Below are 22,376 nucleotides of genomic sequence, written 5' to 3' on the forward strand. Positions count from 1 at the left end.
ATATATATAATTGTAGTTGACATTTGTTATTGTCCAGCTTCAGCTTCAGGTGTACAGTGCAGTGATCAGGCATCTACATCATCCCTGAGGTGATCTCCCTAATGAGACAAGTGTCCATTGGATACCCTACAAAATCTTTACAACATTATTGATTACATTCCCCAAATTGACTTTCATATCCCCGTGGCAATCTTGTGGTTACCAACGGTGCTTTCTAATCCCCTCAGCTTCCTTCTTATCCCCAACCCCCCCGCCCCGCACCCATCTAACAACCCTCAGTTTTAAAAAATATGGAACACTTCACGAATTTGCGTGTCATCCTTGCACAGGGGCCATGCTAATCTTCTCTGTATTGTTCCAATTTTAGTATATGTGCTGCTGAAGCGAGCACCCTTCCTTCCTTCTTGATGAATAATTGAGTAAAAGATTCTTTATATGACAATAAATATACATACTGGAAATTTCACTTTGTCTTTAATTTCTCTATTATATTATTAAATAGAAGCAGTGACACAATAAAACATGGCTTTTTATTAACCTTAGACTGTCCATTTTCAGATGGAGTTCCTTTGGAAAGAGATAGGAAAAGAGTCACACTAAGTGCGGAATACCCCAATTTACTGGGGCATTCCCTGGTGTCAGGCAAGGCGTTAAATAGTAAACTCACTCAGTGATATTCTTGTTTGGCTTCAACACACCAAACCTAGAAAGTTCTTAGCACAGAACCTAGAATTGGGTAAACATTGATTATAATTAACATTTTATAGGAAAAAATGTGTTGTTTTGTAGACAATAAGCTATATATTTTAGATGTACTCTATTGGAAAACATGCTTATTTCCTTTAAAAAAAAAAATTTCCTTAAAAGGAATTTCCTTAAGTTGCCAATGTTGGGGACCCTCTCTGTCCCAGAATACTATTCTAAAAACCTCATGATCAAAGTTATGAGTAAGATATTGTTGAGGACTGAAAAGTATTCAATCTTCCAACCTTATGTATATATAGATCAGAGAGCCTATAAACTATTGTCTGCAGGTCAAATAAGACTGTTTTTGTAAACACTTTATTTAAACACAGCCATAGTTTTTGTTTATATATTGTTCATGTTGCTTTTGAGCTACTATTTTAGAGTTGAATGGTTGTTACAGAGACCAATTGTGGCCTACAAAACCTAAAATACTTGCTATCTGGCCCTGTAAGCAAAATGTTTGCCAACACCTGGTAGAGATAATCTGCTTCTATTGATTTCACTGAAAATTAAATGATTTATTCAGCAAATATTTAGCGAGCATGTATAAAGTTTCAGACATAGAAGATAAGCAAATACTTTCCATACAGAGCTGAAAGTTAGTCCAATGGAGGCAGAAAAAAAGAGAACACATTACTCTATACTCTATACTTACTATTTTTTTTAAGCACCTAAGTATGTCAAGGATTCTCCTTACTAAGACTTCTGAGAAAAGAATTTTCCAATTCACCTCACATATGGGACTGAGTTTTGGCAGAACCTCTATCAAAACTTGACTATCGTTTGGGGCAAACCGAGCAATCAAGATAAGAACTTCTCTCCATTTTGGCAAAGGAGAGGAGAATATTTCCACTTTTGACAAATCAACAGGCACAAAATTCACATTTTTTTCCACGAGACAAAAATGAATCTGAGGTGTTAAGAGCATGATCTTAATTGCTGGAGAACCATTCACTCCCTTACAACATTTCCACCATTGAATCTCAGAGTTGTACACAGCAGGATGGGCATAGATTACGATTTTATAAACAACCAAATGATCTGTTCCATCCAATGCAAACAAAGTGATAGGAATATGTCCAATGCTAGTATTCATTTGGTTTAAAACTAAGGCTCACTATTCTGAGGGGCTGCCCACCAGTGGGGTAAGTCACCTGTGTCATAAACAATATCAGTCAAGTGTACTGTGCTTCGCCCATGTGATAAAAAGCAAGAATCGAGGTCCTGTGTTTTAAAAAATATTAATAGATGTACAGTCAAGTTCATGGGCTACTCCTCTCATTTACAAACTAAAATCACTCCCAGAGACGTGAGCCAGCCAGTTAAATCTTTCTCTGCCAGAGCCAGTACCATGTAGTGCTCTGAGGAAAGCCATTAATCGGTATTGTTATAACATGTCCCTTGACTCCGTTGTTTCAAGTGGAAGGTGACATCAAGAATAATTATCATCTCACAGAGTACTTTGAAATATTTAGGTACAATTTTCAAAATCAGAGAAAATATCCCCCAAACTCCTGCAGGCATTTTCAGCCACATGCTGTGTAAACTAGCTTTCATGAACTTTGGCATTACATTAATGAAGACTATACCAACAAAAGTACATGGTTTTCAGAGATGAGATAAATAAAACATCACTGGGAATATGTATATTTTATTTGAATTCCTGCCATCAATAGATACTCTTACCATCTATAGACATACTGAGTTGGAGACACAGAAGAGGACGATATTGCTGCTCCCACACCCAGAAGCATTCTCTAAGGATCAGCTCTCCTTTATCTTGTATTTTGTTTAAGAGATATAGATAGGGAAATTAGTTTCAGGAAGCATGGGCATTTAGCTTGTCCTAACCCCTCAAAGCCTTCGGGTTGGCCTAGCAGCCCTCTGACCCTACCAAAAGCCAATTATCTTGAATCCAAGACAAATACAAACAAGCAAAAGGCAGTTCCCTAACATCTGTGGGATACAGGGTGAGCCATGGACCGTAGGTCCAAATACGTAAATTATAAATCAAGCTAAAAATGATTAAATAATTTTCTACTTAACTATCTTGACAAATACAACTTCTTTATGACTTGGATTGCCAAGTTTGAATCTAGAATTTTCAGAACTCTGTGGAGTTCCTCACTGGTGTTGAGAGTGAGGAAGCGTGAGTCTCCAGTACCACGCCCACACCTCAGGTCTCTAACTACTCTTGTTTTTGACCCAAACCAGGAAGGGACTTGCAGGCATGTGTGTAGATATCCACTCATGAGGTGTAAGGTCCTCCACACTCCCCAACATCTTCTACCCAGTCAAATGGCTACCTCTGTCTACTCCTTGGACCTAGGGACATGCCTATGGGTGATGGCCTCGGGACGACTGACCTGGAAGCAGGTCACAATTATTTGAGCAGGAACCTCCATGGTTCAGGATACCTGGAATATAGTCAATAAGAGAAGTGTAGTTACTAGGGGAGCCTATCCCCTCACTCACTCCTTGCTCCATGGACATGGGTGCATCCAGACCAGGGACAGATGGGTTCCTCTAAAGTATAACCTTAGCCCAGTGGCCGGCTAGTCTTGCCCAAATCTTACCACTCGTGTGTTTCTATGACAGAAATACCTACCTTCACGATCTCCCATCATGTATTTTCTCCTTGCCTTTAAAATATAAGTTAGAAAATATTGAACTCTCAGCTAGAGTAAAAAAGGTCATTGTTATAGTATGCTATTGAACAGCATTTCATACTAACATAAATCAGGGACTAAAGGGATAAGATCAAATCAAATCGCCTGTGCCTTCTGAGAGTTATTTAATTTAGCATGGATCAATGCATATAGGTCAGAGCCAAACCTCCAAGGACTCATCTTCATCCCAGATAAGAGTTTTATTGTACTTTGCGAGATGCCCTATACATATGATGCATGACGTCTTTATGGGAATATACTCTAATTTAGTCTCTCTGTTCATACCAACGTCCCATACGTCAGACTGTTTACTTCAAAATGAAACTCTGATGTGCTTTTTCAGAGAGGAGCTCCCTGGGGTTTATTCTTGGCCCTCTTTCCTTGCCGTGATCCTCTTGACCTTTTCTAAGAAAAATCTTCTCCAGCTCTTTTTTAATAAAGTTATACCACTGATATCAGAATGCTCTGTGTCTGGAAAAAAAAAAAAAAAAAAGCCAATTCACGGAGAATCTTCACGTTTCACAGAAAGTTGCATGTTGATTTCAGTCCTGATACTTGGGAGGTATTTGGCTAAGGCAGGTTTTTTGGAACAAGAATCTCAATAAGACACAATTATTTGTAGGATGCATGCTTCATTTTGCAACGTTGAGAGTCCGAGTGGAGTGGGAAAGGGAGGTGAGGGGAAGAGACATTACCTCAGCACCCTACTTCCAAAAACACCCTTACAGTGAAATATTCAACTCGGGGCTCATTATGCAAACACAGGCTTTGACACATCTCCAGTGCCTCTCCTTTCCAATCAGATGGCCATCTCCACCCTCCCTGTGGAAATAATTCCAAGGATAGACCCATTCCCGTAAACCCATTGACTTTTCTGGGTTGCATTTACTTACATTTTCAACCAGAGTTAAAAAAGGAAATAAATAAAGGAAGGATGGATAACAAAACCAAGTAAACTTAAGCGAAGTCAGCCAGAACTTCTCTGGGTTCAAAGGAAACCATGTCAGTGATAACCCCTAACACTTCATATGAATGTCATTAAAAATGGTGAGGGAAATGCCCACACGTGAAACAGTTTTATTTTGGGTTACGTATTTATTTTTATAGCTGGCATATAAGTGGTAAAATAGACTGTTAAGTAGATCTGCTTACTCAGACTTATCCTAAATAGTGTTGACTCTCTACCCAGAGGAAACGATCTTTCCTTTCGTATCAGTTTATACCAACTGCAGTTTGTTGGGTTGAGAGGACTGACAGGGGTTTCATTTCCAGCACACAGATAAGTTGTAAATGGCTCCCTGGTGGTCAGTGAGTCATAATGAACTAAAATCTCTTTTTTTTTTTTTTCTATTCCGCAAGAGTAAACCTTTCTTCTCACTTTTTTTTTTTTTTTTGTCGTTAGACAAGTTGTAGTCTACCCCAAGAATCTTGGGAGCAAGAATCAGAATAGCTACAAATTATTGAGTGCACCTTATTTTGTGCTAAGTGTATCACACATCTTATTCAATCCACAGCAATGCTATGAGCCAAGTATGAGACTATCTTCATTCAACAAATATAGAAACAGAAAATCAGGAAGTTTTGGTGATTTGACCAAAACCGCTCTACTTAGTATTTGTAGAGCCGATCTTTGAACCTAAACCTGGATGACTCTACAAATCATGCTTTAATTATGACATGAGGTATTTTCATGGTGGACCTAAATCCTGGACCTCAGAATACAGTTGCCTTTTTCTCTTCTAGTATCCTACTCTGGCAGCAAGTATTTCTGCCAAATCCTTGAGTATCAATCGTGGGGTTATTCAATAAGACTCCAAATCTGAGGACCCTTTCTTTGAATTGTTTAGACTTGCTTGTTGAAGCCACTGTAGTTTATATAACATAGTGTTATTCTCTTCTGTGGTTCACCAAAGTGGGCACAAATCTATGAACACTCCCCTAAACCATCATTGGTGATCATACACCCTCTGTGTATATTCTCAATGTGTGGTGCCATAGTGTTCCTCTCTCTCTCTCTCTCTCTCTCTCTCTCTCTCTCTCTCTCTCTCTCTCTCTCTCTCCCCTCTCTTTCTGTGTCTCTCCTTTCTCTCTCCCCCACCCCCTCAGTTCTGGAAGTTTCCAAACTCTTGTACCTGAGCAACTTAGCAACAATTCAAATACTTAATGGAATTGATAAAACCCAGTCAAGGTATATTCGTAAATATGATACACAATATCACTTGTTAATTGAGTCTTGTTTAATTAACCACAGAAGCGTCTCATGGAGTAAGTTAGTGGTTTTTGAATTTCTGTTGGCATTGACTGTGATGACAGTACAATACAATCTTACATAATTTAAGTTCAGCCTTGGTAAAATCGTTAGGACTCCCAAATTTCTAAAACCCAGTGGTTTCCTGCTTTTCCCTACAGCTAAATTAGATTACATAGGGTGCTCTCTTGTGAGTGGTTTCGAGGGCAGGCCTTTTTAAACCAGTAGCAGCCCATGGTAACTAATCCAAAAGCAATTGTTCTGTATAAGTACATCTAACTGCCTCAAACTGAATTTGGCATTTCCCCCTAATTTCTTAGAATCACTAAGAATAAAGACACATAACTTTCCAGAAAGCAGAGGGAACAATCTGTTCTTTTGACTATCTGATGAAGCAAATATAATTGTTTAATATGTTTGCCACGATGAAAGATTTTTACGCACACATTTTTAAGCTGGGGAATAAATATATAAAATTATATTATTTTATATATTTATATTATTATATTATTCATCTTCTCACATGAAACTCTGCCACTTAAGATAGGTTTATAGAGAGTGACTTCCTTTTTTTCAAATATAAAGAAAATTTATTTTCAGCCTTTAATATGGTTTCATTCAATCCCTGTTCATCTTCTGATAAAATTCCAAACAGCATAAAGTTTAATCCACCATAATACATCCCTCCAAAAAAAAGCCTGCCATTGGGTAAAATTGGGCCCCGGATGGATGGTAAGAATTTACCTCCTAATATTAATCTTTTGTCAGAAATGAGTTCATTGTGTGGCCATTCTGCCATTGAGGTTGGGGGCACCATAATTACCTACACAGACGAGCACGTGATTATGACACTACGTGAGGTGATCTGCTATGTAATTACCAGTACTTGAATCGATATGGAAAAATAGGGTCATTTACCTTGACTAGTTTGGTGGTCCATCGTCCATACTGTTGCATGCATTACAGACACCAGGCATGGGTTCACCACTTTTCCTCTGTCTGAAGTTTTAGAGGCTGATCATTAGTAGCAAGATGTAGACCTCGTCATCAACCTGATCCAGAAGGAACTTCCAAAGCCCACTCTGCTTATTAGGGATATTAAGCACGTGACAAAAGAAATAACAGAAATCATTTATTATTTAGTTATCAGAACAGGGCTGTGGGCAATTCAGTTTGGTTCGATTTTGGAGAATCCTTGATCTCATTTTCATACAAATATACAGACTGTATCCAGCTCCCTCTTTTATACAATGCCAGCACAGGCAACCCTCAACCACACTTCCAGATTTTTCACCATTTATTTTAAGCACTTGAGTAGTGATGACACAACATCAATCTCCTTAAATCAGTATTTTTTTTTTTTTTTTTTTGAAGGAGCTAAGAAGGCAATTTAGCTTCAGACTCAAAAAATGATCCAACCCACATCAAGGCTGAGGTCCTACTCAGCCTGTTCTTGGCTAATGTGGAACTGATGCTGAGAGAATCTTCCAGCAACCTATGTCCTCAGCAACAAGTTATTTATAAGAAACCAATGGAATTAAAACATCATGACATTTAATTTTTAAGACAACAATTACTTATTTCCTTACCAGAATTGGAAAGAGATAAAGTGAAATAAACAGAATTAAAATAAAACAATCCTGCCCCCTAGTAACCTCTACTATAAGCATAGTTTTCTTTTCTGCAAACTCTGCCCTTGTCAAGGGACATCAAAAGTTCCATTGATGAAACAAAGAGGAAACGATTATTCTTATTATATACTTCTGTTACAACGATGATTGTGGCATAGAGACATATTTTACATAGTAAAATGAGCATCTTAATCTTTTGCAAAGAGTGTGGTTGTTTCCTTCCTGGGAGTGGAGGTTCTGAGAGAACCAGGAGGGAAAGGGACACTGATAATTTTGATTGCCTGCCAGAAAGAGCCTGCCTGGCCAGTTTAGGGGAGTTGAACCTGAATGGGGTATTCTGCAGCCAGTGGGATTGCCAGCTCCTGTCTTGATAACTTCCCACTTCCCACTTGGCAAGTACAATGTGTGTCGATTTATACAGCTGATACTGTGGATGGTAGGCAGCAAAACTGAAAAAAAAAAAAAGGCCGTATCACAGGCTGCTGAGCTCGAAATGATCTCTCCACATCAGTGTCAATGGATGTTTTCTAAGGATTTTACCATTAGTGTTCTAGAATCAAGGTTAGAATCTGCAGGTTCTCATGTGGTGTAATTGCCCAGGTCGGGTGTATGACATCTTGATGGCAATTGCAAAGAATCGGAGGGAACACGAATCGAAGGTGGGACAGGTCACATGCCTTTGTCCCTTTAACCTAAGGTGCAATGCACAGGTTATTTAATTAGAGTCCAATGATATATGACTACATTGAAATGAATGTATCACATTTAGGAGCAGCCTGGGGTCTTCAGTTTCCCACTTCAGTCAGAAGCTTGCGTGTGTTCAAAGAAAGCTTCACACTCCGTTAACAGAAGGAGACTTAATAGTTTGCTTCACTTTGCCTAGCTTCCATATATCTCAAACAGAAAGAACAAATCACCTACAGATTGTGTCTCATAGATCTCTCTTCAGGATATCAGCTTTCACACCAAAAGGACTCGTAGGTAGGCATACACTGGATGGTGACCACCGACGCAATCTGTCATCAGCTGCCCCAGAATTCATTCATTCAACTGCTCACTTGGATAATCATTCAATCAATTCAACAATATCTTTCAGACACTTTTTAGGTGGATCAGTTGAGAAAACAGGGTAAATTCCACTGGAGGAGTGATTTCCCACGTCCATTTTTAGTAGATAGTTTTAAATGTTTGGTATCACATGTGTACTTTTCCGGTACTGTACTTTTGAACAATGCAACCCATCTTTACACACACACAAATGCACACACACACACACACACACACACACACACACTTGCGTAGACCAATTATCACTTACCTGCATAAACGGAGAGGAACACTGATGGAGAAAATGGCAAACAGACGACAACTCTAAAGTTATTCATACTTACACAGTATATATTTTTGGGCACGAGATTTGCCTCCCAAGTTCAGTTAATGTTACAACGAATTTGTATCTGTTAAGCATGTATACCAGCTGTGCACCGAGATTGGAGAGGCTGGGTACGGAAAGGACAGGAGGAAGAAATAGCTTCCAATGATCACAGCAGCAGACAAAAGGCAAAGTAGCATTTTAAAATGTGCCCTGGATTAAACCACAGAATAAACAAAGCGCGTGCAGAACAGAGAGCTCATTGTTGACTTTCTTATATAATTATATTTTTATCTTTATGTTCCTCTTCAAGTGTATTTTTCTTTCCAAATAATTTGCCAAGTATATAGTTTTGAAAATCTGCACTGCCAACACCTAGAAGAAAGTTACGCGTTTTATGCCCGCATAAGCACTTGGAAAATGATCTTCTGTCCGAGGAAAGTCCATTACGTGAACAATATCCTCATATATAAACACCCGTGGATGTTTAGGCATCAAACCACTTCTAGCTCATTCACCAGCTTGACTCAGGAATGCACCAGGGAATAAGATAAGTTATGTAGGTATTCTCTTCTTCCAACCAGACACTTGACCCCAGGGAGGAGAGGTGTGGTTGTTAAAACAACAGACGATAAATTGGCTGAGGGGACTAGGAAACATCATTTAAGAGACTCCTTGGAAGGGGGGAAGGCTTGAAATCTCAGCGTTGGTTTAACCCAGACCACAGAGACAGAACCTGAGAAGCATTGCCTATCTCACAGCCTCCCTGCCAGCCACTTCACAATTCTCTTTTGAGTAAAGTGGTTCCATTTGATAGTCAAAAGGCCAGGCCACAAAAAAACCTGCTGGAACTGGCTTTGGACAGTGCAGACAATTTCCTGGGGAAAACACCACTTTATTTCTGCTTTCCCTGAATCTGTTAAAGACATGTTTGTTTTGGCATTTTTCAGCCTAAGTGTGATTTTTTGAGTGTTCCACAGTTTTAGAGGATTAGATTACACCTTGTGACCGAAAAGAGGGCTGGGAGGGAGTTCACTCCACAGACTTTGAACCCCATAATTATGGGTTCAAATAGATGGAGTAAGGTGAGTCTAGATAAACTTTGTTTTAAGAATTTAATACAACATTCTGAGTATGACTTAAGACATATTATATATCTGTATTATATACTTTAGGCATAACACATGATAACTGCGCTTACACATATCATATGGCAGCATTTTACAAACTGTGAAGGGGTGTGTATAGAAGATCTTGGGAATTGGAGGGGAAGTAGGAATCCCCCTCATTTTACAGAAGAGGCTACATCAAATGAAATATAAGGGATTTTCTCAGAGTCACACACATAAAAGGAAAACTCAGGTTTTAGTAAAGTGTCTCCTGAATTTCAACCTCACACATGGGGGCATTTCTGATCTTGAGCCAAATCTGCTGTTTTTCACACACACACACACACACACACACACAATTATTTAAAATATAATACTGTACATATGGATTGTGGAATTTGAGTTTATTTGCTTGTAGAATTGCTGACCAAAAGTAGCTCTGAATTACTCACAGCAGCTCTATAAACAAAATATGAATACAGTGAAAAAAAGATACTAGGTAAGAGCTAAGTTTTTTCTCTTTGGAGCAAGTAAGAGAGAATCCTGAGTAATTTTCTAAACATGACCACCACTGCTAGGTAGAGTTCCTTTAATAGAACAAATAAAAGGAGAAAAACCTTTGATATAAAAACTGTCTCTTTATTAAAGCAAGTAAGTATATTCTCCGAGATAATCATCATCCTAAAAAAAAAAAAAAAAAAATCATAGGAGACATACCTACTCATCTTGTGAAATAACTACTTGTCCGCTGTCAAAAACAGGAGCATATTTTTACACACTTGTATTTTTTTAGGTGCTCTAAAACCCAAATGTCATAAAATGCTTTCATGTGACAGGCAGAGATAACATCTTTAAAATTAATAAAAATGATGTTTATGGAACCATAATACATACTACAGCCATTCTTTGTTCTACGTTTGGGGACAAGGTTAATTATTATGATTTAGAGTTTCATATCTGTAATCATCTCATTATCAGACACATGCTTAGAAAAGGAGAAAAAGTACAAAAGTCTAGCACACTGCCAAACACTAGCTCTAACGTGAAACCTTGTGTGTTGTGGAGGGAAAGAGCAGACAATGCTGAGATAGTGAGAGAGAAAGAGAGGGAGAGAGAGAGAGCGAATGAATGCGTGTGTGTGTGTGTGTGAGAGAGAGAGAGACAGAAAGAGAGGGAGGAGAGAGAGAGCCATGGAGACAGAGAGAGAAAAAGATAAGACTTACCAAGAAGATTGGATTCAGTCAAGGTCAAAACAAAAGTCATGGCTATACGTTTTAGTATCGCCTACTTGACTTTTCCTCCAAGGTGTGTAAAAGACACTGATGCTGTATAGGATGCTGATTGAATTTAGAGCTGTTTGGCTTGGTTTGCTGCTAGCCCAACCTTCTTTTACAAAAATATCTGTGTGAAGCCTCTCCTGTGAACATTACCTTTGATCTCTCTGATTTCATATTTCACCATGTCCACAAAAGGTGGTAGAGAGCAAAAGCCAATGCATAGAAGAGGGCAATGGATAAGATGTTGGCAGAGACTACTTTGTGTCTAGTGACTGGAGACAAGATAGCGATCAACGTGATTTTCAGGGGAAACCAGCTTTGTCAACAAATTACACTGAACTGTAGGATTTCAGAAACAATAGCTCCCTATACAGTTGGTTTCACAGCCTGGAGATGGCAAGATTAGTATTAATAACAAAGTATTATAAATATTAGGAAATTGTTGGAAATGGATACCTCTGTTGGGTGGGGAGGCGGGGAAGAAGAATTCATCAGGGCAATTTCCTAACAGATATATTTATTCTTCTATGTTTCTTAACAAAAAACAAAGGCATTATGGGTAAAGAATGTAGGCATGCAAAAAGGGTAAGCAGAGGCAACATCATTTTTTGTTACCTGCTGACTGAATTTCCCTTGTAGAAATATTATGCCTAAATAGAATTTACAGTTCTGAATCCCATTTTATCTTCTAGGGAAACTTTTTTTTAAATTAAAATCTTTAAATTTACTATTCTTTAGCCAGAAGAATGTCTGAGATTTTCAAGATACATGAATCTGGACAAAGAAAAGGACGATGCTACATTCCTAGGATTGAAGGGGTTGGGTGGCATGAAGGAGTATGGGTGTGGTGTCACCTAGAAGACAGAAGTTGTATAGCTATACCATATCTATTAAATTTTTATCGAAGGCTGGATTTTAGACTTTGACTTGGAATTGTATAAAAAAGGTTTCTAGACAGGTGAATATAGATAATGTACATTTTACTATAAATACTTTTGTGGTGTCTTCCCAAACCTGTCTGTAAACAAAGAGAAATCGCCATGGAGCCTCCGGCTTCCTAACGACTTCTGTCATCTCCTCTTTCTTCTTTTTTTAACGATGATTTGCTACTAAGCAACCTAATTGTAACTCTTATGTTTTCTGTCACTACAAGTGCTTTTGTGTGAAGAATTAATGATACACTACCATTCAAATACACTGGAGGTCAAGAGGCTGGCATTTTAAAATCTAGGAGCAATTCAACTGAGGAGGATTCATCATTTTCATGGAAAGGGGTCCCCAGTCACTGTTTTTAGCCCTTCACTTAGTGGCAACATAAAGTCTTTATGGAAGTTTGAGTTAGGATGAATGCAGCTGGTTTTATGCATTTTTCCATTCATTCATTCATTCATTCATTCAAATGCTTAATGGACATTCAGAATGTGTCAGATACTCTGCTAGCACTGGGAACAGAACACAAGGAAAAAAGACCTTGTCCAGGCCCTTAGAGAACTCCGGGTCTACCAGATGATTTAAATAGTGAGGTAGATAAGTAAGATAACAATAGGGCTACAGTGTTAAGAGAACATGAAGTGTAAGCTTGAAACCCAGACATGGGAAAAGATGTGAGGAAACATTTCCAAAAAAGAGGACACGTAATCTGTGACTTTATAATGAAAATAAACGAACTATATGGAAGGGAAAAAAAAATGGATAGACAAGGAACATGTTCTTATTCTTATATCAGCATAGAACATATAGAAAATTTAGCATTTGGCTTTTACCTTGAAGATGAGAATATACCGGAAGATTTTAACTAGAGGATAGAAATGATCAAATTCACGTTTATGAAAGTCAGTGTGGGTTTCTTATATATGTTTGAGATAGAGGTAAAAACTCAGTTTGAAAAGCAATATACACCAGTGGTTATGACCAAAGACTCTGAGGGTAGACTGCCTATATTTAAACCCTAGCTCTTCTAAGTAATAGCTGTGCAACCCTTGGAGAAGTTCTCTCTGTGCCCTAGATTTTTTCTTCTGTAGTAATAACAGTATTTACCCTAAGGATTCAAAGAGTTAATGTGTGCAAAAGTGATTAGAATAGTACTCTGCATATAGTGACTGCTCTGTAAGATTTAGCTCTTAGAAGTTTGCAGTGATGTCTGAAGGAAATTAGGAGGATCTGAGTTAAGATAGCACAATGGGGATAGCAAGAGGAAATGGTTTTAAGAAATATTTAAGGACGATGAGACTTGGTAACTGATTGGATGTAAGGGATTAGAACGAAGTAGGAGGCTGGGATAAACCCCAGATTTCTGGTTTGTGTGCCTGGTGAATGGTGTGTCTCTGCACGGCAATAGCGAATATAGCAAGAAAGGCCATCTATGGAGAGAGTTTCGAACATTGAACTCAGTGTTGGACATTGGCTTGGAGATGTCTTAGCACTTCTAAGTGGTAAGGTTCAATAGGCAAATGAATATCATATTTGAAATAATAGGAATGGTAGGTTTGGCAGAAGATATAGATTTAAGGGGTCCTTAGCATATTAATGATAATTGAAGCATGGAGCCCATGAGCTCATCCCTTAGAGTGAATCAAATGAAGAGAATGCCAAAAATAACACCCTGAAGAACATTTAAGAAGAGGGTAGAATTATATATAAATCTGACAACAGAAACTGAGAATGAAAAAACAAAAGAGAGATTCCAGCTTCTGGCCATGATGGAGTAACTCCATTGCATTAATCCTTCCATTACAAACAACCATAAAAACCAGACAAAATATATGAAATTACTGTTTTCAGTTGTTGGATCCTGTAACACGGTTTGTGACCCCTGAGAGAAGGGCAACAAATGAGGTGAGCCCCAAGAGGGCTCCAGCTTTCTGTCGAGAGGTAACTTCTGCATAGCAGCGGGGAGGGAGAAGCCCAACCAGAGAACAGTGGTCTTGTAGGATTGAAAAGAGAGAGAGAGAGAGAGAGAGAGAGAGAGAGAGAGAGAGAGAGAGGGCTCAGGGCTACTGGTGCAGCTGGAGTTTGTGGGGCAGAATGCTTGAGAGAAAGCTGCGTAGGGAAGAAGCTTTTAATAGGAATCCTATTGAGTATTTGGTGAACACTAAGCTACACCTGTGTGAGACGATACTGCGTGAGCCTGGGCAAAGAAGAACCACTGAGTGAAGAAAAGTTACTGTGGAGCTATGAGCTGAGCAATGATCAGAGGTTGGGCAGGGCTGTGTGACCTTTAATTTCCTACCAGCTAAAGTGAAGCGATTTTGTTGAACAGCATGAACATTCAGTAGACATGAGTCCACACATTAGGAGAAGGGCATAGCAAGAGACACCCTAATGAAACCTCAAAAACAAACAAACAAACAAAAACAACAACAACTTTAAAACAATCAAGCTGATGTGAAAGTACATTAACCCCCCATCAGAATAAAACTCAATAAAGAGGAAACAAATTCTAAACACTCAAGAACTTGATACCCATATGTCCAGTACATAAGAATGATAAAAGTCTTCCCAAATTTGCTGGAAAAAAAATAAACTAACAGATTCAAGAATCTCAGTAAGCCTCAGGCAGAATAAAGAAAAAGAAAAGTACAGCAATAGATATCATAATAAAAATAATTAGACCTGCAAAGAAGCAGGTAAATGCAACCCTAACCAAGAGAAAAATCAGTCAATATAAACAAACTCAGAAATTAGACAATGGAATGAAAAACAAGGGCTTTAAAAGAACAATTATAAATATGCTAAATAATTTAAAAGTACATATGAAAATAATACAAAATATTAGAGTCTCATAGCAAAAGGGAAATTTGGACAAAGAGAAATATGAAAATTTTAGGAGTACAAAATATAATATTGGAATGAAAAACCATGAATAGATTGCATAGCTAGTTAGAAATGGCAGAATAAAAAATTGGTGTACTTGATTTCTCAAAAAATTAAGCATAGAATTATCCTGTAATCTAGCAATTCCACTTTGAGGTATACACTCAAAAGAAATAAAAGTAGTTTCTCGAACAAATATCTGTCCACCCATGTTCATAGCAACATTATTCACAGTAGCTAAAAGGTCGAAGCGACCCAAGTGTCCATCGATGGACATATAAATAACCCAAATATAGTCTATATATAATGATCAATATTCTTGTTAATTACCTTAACAAGCAAGGGAATTCTGACACATGCTACAACATGGATGAACTTTGAATACATTATGCTAAGTGAAATAAGCTAGCTATAAAAGAACAAATACTGTAGGATTCCACTTACATGAGGTACCTAGAGTAGTCAAATGTTGATTGAGGCTTCATCAACATTACTCTTTAAGCCAAGATCCCTCCCTCCCTCAAATCACTTTTGTCTGGTTAACTCCTATTCATCCTGTAATCGATTGATCTGAGAAGACGTCCCTTCCACTCCAGACTATATTTAGGTCCCTTATTGTAAGGTCTCACAGTACCCTATACTTTACTCTCTTCTTATCTCAGTTTATTATTATACAGTTTTACAAAGATATTAATTATTATTTTAGATGTCTTTGTCTTCCTCCACTACAAAACATGCTCCATGAAGGCAGGATGCATATGGTGCATTGTTGTGTTTCCAAGGGTTGATGCTTCATAAATGTTTGTTGAATGGATTCGTGAATGAAGGTTGGAGGTTGTTAGGAAGGACAGTATTGAAGGATTAGAGTTCACAGAGCTGTTCTGGGAGGAAGACCTCAAAATGCTGTGATAAAAGTGGATCTTTGAAGAAGGTTGGAAATTATTAGAATATTAAGGAGGTGAGTACACTCTTAGGCTGCAATTCAATGTGTCATCTATATGAATGAATATCCAAGTTTCATAAGATCATGAATGCTCATGGGATGGAAACACAAGATTGTGGTTAATGTATAAACTAACAAGTCAATAGATACAGAAGTGTCCTGAAGAGGGATAGAGCATCCTATAGATGAATAGCTCTGTCTTAAAGAAATAATGATTTAATTATCAGGGTAAAGGAGTATTGTTTGGAAGTGGCCATGAGGTCTTAGAACAGTAAGAGGAAGTGGCCATGAGGAAGAACAGTTGGCTTCCAGACCACGTGGTATTTGCAACGTGTGAAATTAATAGCCTCTACCTAAGAGAGTGGCAAAACACATACTTACCTCTCCTCCAGGGCAAACAGGGCCCAGTGTATAGACCCCAGGGTGGGGTTCATGGAGACTGAATTGAAAAAGATCAGACTGTTCTGTAAGCTGAAAGAAGGAGACTACGGGGATTTAGTTTGATGTGGGGAAAGAGGGTCAGATCTTACTGCATTACTGACTGTTAAGAATGTTTTCAACTTAGAGTTGGGCAACATCTGGAAAGCAAAGTCCACGTACAATACACTTCAGCTCTTATCCTGATGGAAAGTCCTTCTGGAACTTTATGGACCTAAAGGGATTTGTCAGTCTTGTGAGTGATAAGATCCTTCTGTTGAATATTTAAATCACCTCTGCTGATGATAAAACAGAGAAATGGACCTGCTCTTTCTATTAAAGGGCATACGAAAGTTTGTGTTACAGGGATTACTTGATAAGTAAGAGTGTGTTCAGAACATTGAAGCCGGAAGCTCTAGGAGGCACGAGCATCTCAGCTGCAGGAGGTGGTTGAAAAGCACTCCCTGCATAGAGCAGAAAGGTACAAAATCGATTATTTATGCAGAGGTATCATCTGGATAAGGCAATTGGCTGGCCTATATGAAAATTTACGATTTTATCATAGACCCTGATTTAAATCTTCTGTGCTTGTTGTAACAACATAAATGAGCTCCAGGAGTCCTGCTAAATGTTCCTCTTCTGAAGTTTGCTGTGTCACTTTCCCGTGTAAGCACTGCATTCATAATTACAGACACATACTGTGGATTACAGGACACTAAATCTCTAGGACCCGATCCTAAAATGTTGGTCCCCACAGGGAAGGGCTACACATTCTGTCTATCACCAGTTAATAACAACTAAACATGGATTGATTTCTTAGCTCTTAGGGAGAAGGGTGAGACCGTAAGATCTGATGGAAAGAATGACCGATTTCTGCTAAGGTACAATAGATGTCAAAGTGCCCATCCTTGAACATGGGGAGAGTAGATACTTTAAGACAGAAGAAAGTGTGACCGGTTGTAGTAGTAAAGGGGCTGGATTATGAAAGAAGTTGTGAGGAAAACATTGACGAGCTCTCACTTTTGCCTTTCTTTACCTAGTTAGCAAATACCATTGAGCACCTTCTAGGAGAAGAAGCAGGAGATGCTGCTTTGACCAAAGCTGACAGTAACCCATGCCCTCATGAAACATCGGTTCTAATGGGAGGACGTAAATGACACACAAAACCAAGAAGTAAATGTAAACCACATTTAAGTTAAGATCAGCGCTATGGAATCAAATCAGTAACAGACTGCTGATTTGGGATTTGGGGTAAAATTCGAAACAGGCATTTCAGAAAAGACCTTATTGAGAAGGGGCCACTTGAAGAATTGAAAGGAGATGAGAAGGAATGATGCAAACATGTGGAAAAAGACTGTTCCAGGCTCAAGGAACAGGAGATGCAAAGGCCCTGAGGCACGACTGTGTCTGGTATATTTGAAGAACAGTAGGGAGGCTGATGTCACTGGGGTGAATGAGCAAGAATAAGAAGAGATGAGAGAGAGAAGTGGTTTGTCAGTAGGGGCTTTGGCTTTTACTCAGTGAGATGGGAAGACACTGGATATTTTGCACGATCTAACATATTTTTGCAATGATGTCTTTTGGCTGCTATATTTAGAAAAGACTGCAGGTGTGAAGCAGGGAGAATAGAAAGAGGGACCGCTTGCAGAAAACAGAAAGGTAATGATGATGGTCATGGTGATTGCCATGGAGATGGTGAGAAACAGTCACAATCGGTATACGTTTTGTAGTCAAAGCCAGTAAGATTGGCTGTTAGATGTGATATTTAGGTGAAAGAGAGGAGACGAGGATGAGTCCAAGATATCTGGCTGAGCAAGTCGAAGGGAGAAAATTGTTATTAATTGAGGTAGGAAAGATTTTTGGATAGCAGATCCAAAGTTCAACCCTGGACATTTTCAGTTTGAGATTTCTATTATGGAGATGTCAGATAGGCCGTTGGAAGTATGAGTCTAGATTTCTAAGGGAGTGAGCGTAGATTGAAAAGAAAAGAGGTCCAAAACCTGGGCTCTAGAGCAGGCCCATAGTTAGAGGTTGGGGAATTAAGGAGGAACAAGCGAAGGCCTTGGAAAATGTCAGAAAGATAGGAGAAAAACATGTTCTGAAAAGCCAGGAGAAGGTGGTCAACTGTATCAAATGAATAATTGACTATGGCTTATAGAACAGAAGCATTGATAGTTATAATAGAAGTGGATTTGGTGGAATGGCAGAGGAACCAGGATGAGAGTAGTTTTAAAGGAGAACGGAAGCAAGGAATTTAAGGTGGGGAATACAGACAACACTTTGGTGCCAATCTTCAATTCTGGAGTAAACATGATAGCATCCTTATTTCTCTTTTATTTAAGGCGGTTGGTTCTCAAACTGAAAGCACGGTTTTGGCTTTGAGAGGTCTTCCAAAGCTCTCACTAAAATGTTCCTTCTATTTACTCTCAGGGTTTGCCTGGTTCTCTTCACTCTAATTTAATGCACATGTCATTAACTAGAAAGGAAAAGAATGCACTGACAGAGCTATATATCTGAAACTTTTTTGCTCTAAATATCGGAATATCAAACTAGAATAAGAAAATCGTCTTCTCTTTATTGCCTGGGATTGTTGTATACATAATACCTTTTCCCCCCCATTAATGGCAGAACCTATTTCTATTGTTTCTGTAAGCCTGAAATATTCAGCCCACTATGTAGATTTATGTGGAGACACTTTTACTTGAACAGGCATTGTGCACTCATGTAGTTAAGAAGCTGTGGAATACATTGATCATTTTCAGAGCTTGAATTATATGCTTGACTCACCTATAATTTGTTATTCATCCACCCTAGACCTGAAGCAGTCCAGTAATCCTTAGTAGCTGAACTTTAAAGCTTGGGAGTATTATAAATGGAGATAGATTTCGAGATTTGGGGGGAGTCTCAGACACCCACGTTGGGGTGAAGCAAAGGCAGCATCACTCTCAGGAATGTATTTTACATTCAGTAATATTTGACCCCAGATGAAATAAAATGTGGCTTCAGCTCCAATGTAAATATTGGTCAGTCCCTAGCCCATTAAGCGTTCCTGAAGACAAAGATTCTGGCCTATCAATCACAACAATACGCCCATTAGCTCTTAAGCAACTTGTTTGAATAGGAAACTGTCTCTCCCTCTCACAGTCTCTGTCTCTCTTTCTCTGTCTCTCTTTTTGTCTGTTGATGATTTAGAGACAGTAAGATCTCCAGGCTTATCTTGAAAATATTTACTCAGCTTCTTTCAGTGATTATTTCAGAGTTTGGTCCTAAAAGCATATGTTTCTCTAAAGGAAAGGATGATAGAAGATGAGAAACTCAGACAGCCTCTGTCTGGCCTAATATTTTGGTGGAAGGTGACAGAGGAGATTAGAAAACCAACATTGAGGAAATGTTTTTGATTATCTGCTCCATTCAGTGAAACAAAAATAAATGTATAAATCTCCATCTGGTTTCATTTTATCTTCCCCATTTCGGTCCAGACGGACTTATACCTAAGGCTTTTTTCGTTTTCTTCTTCCTTTTGTTTTGTCTAGTTATTCTCTTGTGTTTCTGACTTGTGCTTACCCTTTGAGAAGCTAAACTGTGTGTTTTAAAAATAATATATAAAGATAAGAGTATATAAGCATTAAAGTTGTGTTCCTTCTTTGCAGTGGGGTAAACAAAAGAGGAAGTAGATAGTTGGGTTGATATCAGTGATTTTAAAGGACAATTATAGGGATTTTACTAGTGGGAGAATTACATCGGCTGTATTAAAAATGATACTTCCAATGAGTTCATTGCTTTCCATATTTTTATAGCAAGGATGCGCATATATGAGAAAATTAATTATTACTATTGTCATTATGCATTGAGACCTTATTCTGTCCCAGGTGTGATGTGAAGCATTCTATCTCATTAGTTCAAAAATCCATCTTGTCTATAGCGTGACTCTCATTTTGTAATAGAAGACAGTGAACTCAGAGACTCCAGCAGGTTTTATAAAGAACTTGTGAGCCCTCACTGAGTGGCAGACACTTCATTTGCTGTTTTCATGCCTGATGGGTCACCATGAAACCACTGGCTCAGTTTGGAACACAAAAGTGACTTGCCAGCACCAAATAACAGCCCACGCGGCACTGTCTATGAGGGAGTTTATAGCCAGTCAACAAATCACTGTATTGGAACACCCTCCCTATTCACCTGATCTGGCCCCCAATGACTTCTTTCTTTACCTGAAGATAAAGGAAATATTGAAAGGAAGACATTTTGATGACATTGAGGACATCAAGAGTAATACAACGACAGTTCTGATGGCCATTCCAGAAAAAGTTCCAAAATTGCTTTGAACGGTGGACTAGGCACTGGCATCGGTGCATAGCTTCCCAAGGGGAGTACTTTGAAAGTAACTAGTGATATTCAGCAGTGAGGTTTGTAGCACTTTTTTAAGGATGAGTTTGCGAACTTAATTGTCAGACCTCGTAGGTCATTGGGTATTGACTCACATGAGATTAAAAACATTTGAATTAATTATTACCCAGAAGTTCAGGTCTCAGCTTTTTAAAAATCACAGATTTCTGAGTATTCAACAGATAGTTTGGAATAATGGGAAATTAACCAGGTGTCTCTTACTGTGTATCAAATTACCTCATAATTTAGTGGCTTAAAAGACCAGTAGACACCACCTCACATAGCTCTAGTGGGTTAGGAATTTAGGAATGGCTTGGTGGAGCAATTCTGGTTTGGGATCTCTCATGAGGTCACAGTCAAGATGTCACAGCACGTGCAGTCATCTGAAGGCCTGAACGAGGCTGAGGTGCCCACTTTGGGCATGGCTCACTCACATGGCTGGCGGGCTCATACTGGCTATTGGCAGGAGGCCCACTTCCTTGCCACATGGATTTTTTTCATGGGGCTGTTTGTGTGTCCTCAGAACATGGCAGCCGACATTCTTCAGAATGAATAATCCAAGAAGCCACGTTTTTTTTATGAACCAGACTTAGAATCCACATGCCATCATTTCTGCAATATCCTACTGATTTCACAGGCAAGCCCTATTCAGCCTGGTGGGGAACTACACAGAAGCATGAACACTAACAGATAAGAATCACTGGAGGGCATCTTGGAGGCTGGCTACTAAAGAATCCTGTGTCCATTTTCATTTATTTTAAAAGCTGATATTATTTTCTTTTGCAAAATACATCTTTCCTAACTCCTCCCTAATAGTACATGGGGCACCAATCTAGGTTTTAATAAAACCATTGTCATTAACTAACCTTTCAGGTGGATAATGGTTGAGATGTGACAACATATTTTACACTCATCCCTCATTATCCTGTATTAAATGCTTAGTATGATCCACACAATCTCCACAGCAACCTTGAGCCCAAAACAATAGATCGGGAAATTGAAGCAAAAAATGTGAATTCATTTGCCTAAGCCCAGTAGGCTGGGAAGCGACAAGTTTAAGTTTGAATCCACGCTGATATAGCAGAGCCCACAGGATCAGGTCAAGATCTTGTCAGGAAACAAGAGGCACAGCCAACTGGGAAATTTTGAGTAGGTTTCATACAGGGATTATTACAAAGGTGTAGGCAACGTTAGAACCTACAATTCAAATGCTTTAAATCTGGGGCTAATGACAGATTATTCACCTCAAGGATATGGGGAGGCAGCAACGACCAGAAATTAGAAGGCAAGCTATACTGAGAAGACCTCTGGTGGTAGATATGAACTTTGTTAAAGGGACACAGATCATGCAGGGCGTACAAGGATATATGTACATGCTCTGAGATTGCTCTCCTCCCTCCCACCAAGTGCCTCCTCTTAGCCAAATTCAAGCAAAAGTCAGAAGCAAGGGAATCCTTTGATGCAGTCTCCATAGAGACTGGGAGAAAAATGGTGAAGAGAGGATCTGAAAATACCTAACATATTCACTATTGCCCCCTGTGCTGTATGCTTTCCCACTATCTCAGTTAACTTCACAAACCTGAATATAATGAAAAAACTGAAGATGAGAGAGGAGAATTCATATGCTCAAGTTTCCACAGCTAGGATGTGGTCAAGTCAACACTCAAACATAAACATTGAATTCCAAGGCACTTCAGAGCACTTTTTTTGAAGCAGAACATACTGACAGAGGAGTAGGGAATTCAGAATTAACTATAATCTATC

General features: G+C 38.8%; 1 non-coding gene across 1 annotated transcript; it reads right to left on the reverse strand.

Annotated features, from left to right (window-relative positions):
* Positions 1-284: 284 nt before the first annotated feature.
* Positions 285-391, reverse strand: LOC141569116 (U6 spliceosomal RNA). The gene has a single exon (XR_012492508.2). It is a non-coding gene; the product is annotated as a U6 spliceosomal RNA (small nuclear RNA).
* Between the last annotated feature and the right edge of the window lie 21,985 nt (positions 392-22,376).

Source organism: Rhinolophus sinicus, chromosome 12 (genome assembly GCF_057876585.1).
Source record: "Rhinolophus sinicus isolate RSI-liver-muscle chromosome 12, RSI-T2T, whole genome shotgun sequence".
Lineage (NCBI taxonomy): Eukaryota > Metazoa > Chordata > Mammalia > Chiroptera > Rhinolophidae > Rhinolophus > Rhinolophus sinicus.